This window comes from Poecilia reticulata, linkage group LG1 (assembly GCF_000633615.1).
Source record: "Poecilia reticulata strain Guanapo linkage group LG1, Guppy_female_1.0+MT, whole genome shotgun sequence".
Taxonomy (NCBI): Eukaryota; Metazoa; Chordata; class Actinopteri; order Cyprinodontiformes; family Poeciliidae; genus Poecilia; species Poecilia reticulata.
In genome coordinates this window covers 6,670,067-6,674,949 of record NC_024331.1, presented here as the reverse complement: position 1 = coordinate 6,674,949, position 4,883 = coordinate 6,670,067, and the positions used below count along the sequence as shown (strand labels likewise).

General features: G+C 35.2%; 1 pseudogene; it reads right to left on the bottom strand.

The window, feature by feature from the left end:
• LOC103462474 (uncharacterized) overlaps positions 1-4,883 on the bottom strand; it is a 21,683-nt pseudogene that overhangs the window by 11,967 nt on the left and 4,833 nt on the right.

Genomic DNA, 4,883 nt, shown 5'->3' with positions numbered 1-4,883 from the left:
CATCATCATCATCATCATCATCATCATCATCATCATCATCATCATCATCATCATCATCATCATCATCATCATCATCATCATCATCATCATCATCACACTTACCGATCAGTTGTCTCTGCTTGTCAGTKTCATTTATGCAAGYGGGTCCTGTTGGTGATATCTGGCCGTCGGATTTGACTGAAAGAGAAGAAAATGAATCAACATTGTGAAAACAAGGCCTCCRTCATGCTGTCATGTGATTAGAAAAAGACAAGTGAGCTCATGTTATGTGGGAGTCTGTAGTTCATTTTAAGAACAAAACAGTGAAGCATCAGCCAAGTGGAAAGCCCCCATCCTTTTGTTCCCCTCTCTCAGTGTGTGCAGTTCCTCTGACTTTTCACAAGTTTCACAACAGTTCATGATTCTTATCGTCCTGAAACGGATGGAAATGTGTTAATGCTCCCTTCACCAAGCACGATAACGTGAACGATGCTGATCCATGTTTAACACCAAAGTCTGCATCAGTTTGACGCCCTTWGGCTCTCTTTAAAAGACACATTTCAGGATTTTTGTTTTAGTTACATTAGCACCTGCATTTTACAYTCTTTAACAAAATAAATAATTTTTAAAAAGTGACTTCAAATGAAATCAAACCCTTGTCAGATGACACAGATGACTTCCCAGGGGGGAAAATTGTAAAATGTGATTCTGCAAAGTTTGATGGCTTTAAAAGCCACGAATGACATAACGGATGCCAACGTGGTGGCTTCTRTAGTAACAGTCCAAATTCCTCGACTCCATGGCAAAGGCAAACCTTTGCTGAGAAACTGTTACTATTTTATCATAACTTTCTTCCATTCTGGACCACAAAACAAGCATTTTTGTACCTGGAAGAGCCTGAGCTAAATGTTATAAAGACCATATGCATAACTGGAACTGTTTGCTGATTTACCTTATTTTTTATTTATTTTTTATGCTGATTTTTATTGYTTTGAAATTGAAAAAGAGGAAATGCTGGTTCAAATGCTCCTCGAGGTGCTTAGTTTTGTCAGATGATGATGACAGTCTTTTGACCTTTTTCTTTGTTTCATTATTAACCTGTGGTTACGTAAWTTTTTCCCCCATTTCCTTTTTCTTTTGTTCTCTCTTTTTGCTCAACATGTTTCAGTTGTTTAGTGAACACACACCATTTTTGTGGATCATTAAAGATTCTGGATGAGAATTATGTCGTAGGTAATTACAATTCTCAAATTGTAATGTGAAGAATTACAATTACAATTATTAAGGATCTACAGTATCAGTGTAGTTAATTGTTGCATATCAGTTTATTTTCTTTTGGKTTTTKTTTTTTTTTYTTTTTKSYTTTTTTTTGGTATATCCGAAATGCATAGAYAAATATCTTCTGAAAGGCCTTAAACATCATATAAAATATTTTTGTGTATTTTTTTCTGGAGACTTTGTATTACACCCAAATTCCATTTATTTTTGCTCCAATCACACTTTAGGTCTATTTGCTCCCACAAAATATGACCTGTTATGACCTCTGATTAAACAAAAATAAACCTTAAAAGACAAATTAATCAGCCACATAACATTTCCGTACAGGGAACCATGAGAGGATATTAGAAAATTATTTAAATCTTTGGTTGTTAAAGTTGGGAACAAATYGTCACGGAGATGATTGCACACCGAATCAGTATAAAACATCCCGTGTCAAACGGCTCTTTAGTTGCAACAGAAAGGAGGCAGGAAATGACAAAAACTGAGAAAGCATGAAACAGCATGAAACAGCAAATGGACAAAATGTCCATGATTCCTCTCTCAACCTGAGCAATATTTACAGCAGTGTCTCCTCACATTACAATCTGAGAATATTACTACATTTGGTTTATAGTCTCTCTGCTAAATGGGACCTGATAAAACAAATCTGTAACAAAGCACTGCCTTTTAATTTTTTTTTATTAGCCTTTAATCAGCAATTGATGTTATTTTGGAGACATGGTTTTACATYTCTCTAGTTTTTGTTTTCTTAATCCAGATAAAACTTATTGCTTACAATGCACAAAGYTTTGCTGTCACACTGAAAAAAAGAAAAGGTGTAAAACTCACACAGTGTCAGGCGGAGAGAGACGTTGAGAGCAACTTGTAGGATGCAAAGGAGTCCAAAGCTAACGCCAACCAGTCTGAGTAACTTTGTCCCTGGATGTAGAAACAGGGACMSAATAACAGAGAGATTGTTCTGTTGCATCTTATGACAAACGTTTGTGTGTGTGTGTTTGTGTTGCTACGCTAAGCCTGACACACCAGTGAAAGTCAGAAGTAAACAAAAGTTTCATCCAGTCATTTAATAAGACCAGTGAGGAAAGATTCCTAAGATAAATTGTGCTTGGAGTCTATTCTTAATATCACAGTAATTGATAAATAATGAAAAAAATGCATATTTAAAATGAAATCTGAAAAGTAAAAAATAACAACGTAGTTGTTTTTTGTTTCTTACCTGGTGCAGGACGGTTCCCCTCGTCTCCTCCTCCAGCAGCCGTTGTAACCGAAGGCTCAGGCAGATTCACATAGTCCATTCTGAACTCTGCTGGCTCTCTGCGGACAGCTCCTGCCATCTTACCTTCAGAGCACTGTGAGACGATGGGCAGCAAACTGCTTTTCTTCCATGGCAGTAGAAAGCAACRCACTTCTTCTTTTGTTCGTTTTGCAACAAACTGGACTTGCCTTTTCTTCCTCTTTCGGGCACCTTAACTCATTTCACCCYTCATGAGTAAAAAGTCATAAACCCCCCCGCCCCCAAAAAACATTACTTCATACAAGGACGTAGATTCCATCTCATTATTGGGTGGGACCATAAACAGGAAAATTTCTTAAGACCAATTTTGGGGGGGTCGGAAGAGAAAAGTAACGTAAAATGTGGTTTAAAAAGTTTTTAAACCACATTCAAACTGCAGGACCAAAAATGACTAATGCACATCAAACGTGTTTTTCTAAGTAAGCAACCTATTGAGAAAAAAAAAAAAATAATTAAATTCAAATGTTGCTTAGATACGAGTTTTGCTCAGTCTGACTGATCTAATCTCTGCTACACCTTCACAAAAATTTGAGGTTCTAAATAAAAAGCTTTAATGGGGAACTATTAAAATTCCCCATTAACATTGATTTATTGAAATGGCTCCCAATTCAAGTTATGGGCTGTTTAAATTATAACTTGCTAAGTTACTTTATTTCTAAGCCTTTTTTCATTTTGGCATGTCTTGGATGACTGAGAACAAATAAGTAGATAGAAATGAATTTCTGGGAAGTATCATAACTTAAACATAACACTTAAAGCACCAGTGTTTATTTAGAAAAATATTCAGATTTTATTTTGTGGTTTTAAATGCTCTATATTGGAGACAATGGTAAATAAAGGTATAACTTTCTTTTTTTTCCTATCTGTTCTCTCTTCTGTTCTCGGCTCCCACACAGAGCTGGTCATACAGAGCCATACAGAAATACGCGCCCTGGAGAGATATGTCAATTTTCTTTCACAAAAAAATCTCAGTATTATAAGAATGTTTTGTTTGGAATCGAGAAATGTAAACTTGCCAAAAAAGAATTTTTATATGTTGTTACCTTTTTTATTATTTATGATATCATATTCACACCTCCAAGTATTTACAGCAAAAGCCTAATTTCCAGATCTTATTATCTTCTATGAATATCTATATCAAATCCTTAAAACTAAGCTCAAATGCTAAAGCCATTCAAATCATAACTGCCCTTAAAGAACTGCAACAGAGAACTGTTGGTTTATTCTCGAATCTAATCGACAAAACAACTAAATCAGTGAGACCATTGGGACAACGTTGAGTTTGAAGCTTAGTTATTCTTCATAAAAACAGCAAAAAAAGAGCACAGAATAAGATAAACTGGAACATTTTAATAGTAGAAAGAAAAGACAGCAACATCACAGCCTCAGGATTTCCTCACTTCCTTCGCCACTCAACCTCCATAATTCAAAACAGAACTTTTCATGAAGTAACCTCTTCAAGAAGGGAGTTTTTTTTTATTACATTTCTTACTCCTCAGATTATTATTATTTTATTTCGTAAAACAGCTTATGGATTTGTTTTTTGTTTCCTGCTTGACGAAAACATGCAACATGTTTGTGAAATCGAAGGATGCAATTTGCAAAAAACAAGTACAGGTGAAATATTAATGAATGTGAAATTATGGGTAAAAATGCTGGATTCTTTGAGCCACAAGWTCAACGAGGTTGTCAAAAACATTCTCCAGAGATGTTTGTTACTATTAGCATCGTCAAACAGTGGCTGCAGATGTGAGAATCCTCCGTTCTGCTGCCTCACTGTGTGTGTTTCATTGTACACACTTGATTTTTAAAAATGTAAAATGCTTTCAAAAATTGTGAAATTGGTACTGTACCAGTCACGGTCTCTGAGAGTTTGAAATGGCAGGAGTTTTTTTGTTTTTAATATCATAAACTACTGTTGTTAAAGCCTCAAAGACAAATTACTGAAGTTGACTCATCCACTTTCCTACAGCTCGATGTTTTCTGCATGGTAATTTCAATTTTTAATGTTTTCTAAAAATCAACATTTGGCCCCCTGCTGGACTAAACTGTTAATTCTGCTTTTTAAGTAGTACTCTCTGAAATGACGTCATTCTACAAGACTTTAACATGTCACTAAATACTGAAGCTTTCGTTGAYGCAGAAAGAACGGATTTCTTTTGTTGAATATAAAAAAAATTTATTGATGGTTTAGCAATAGAAATTACACTGCGGTGCTGCTGAAATGTATAAGCATGACTGATGGATTGATTGATAGAAATGAACAGAAATGATCAAAGCGGTGGCTTTCATTTTAAAAATACATTTAAAAATCAAAATACACAATGCT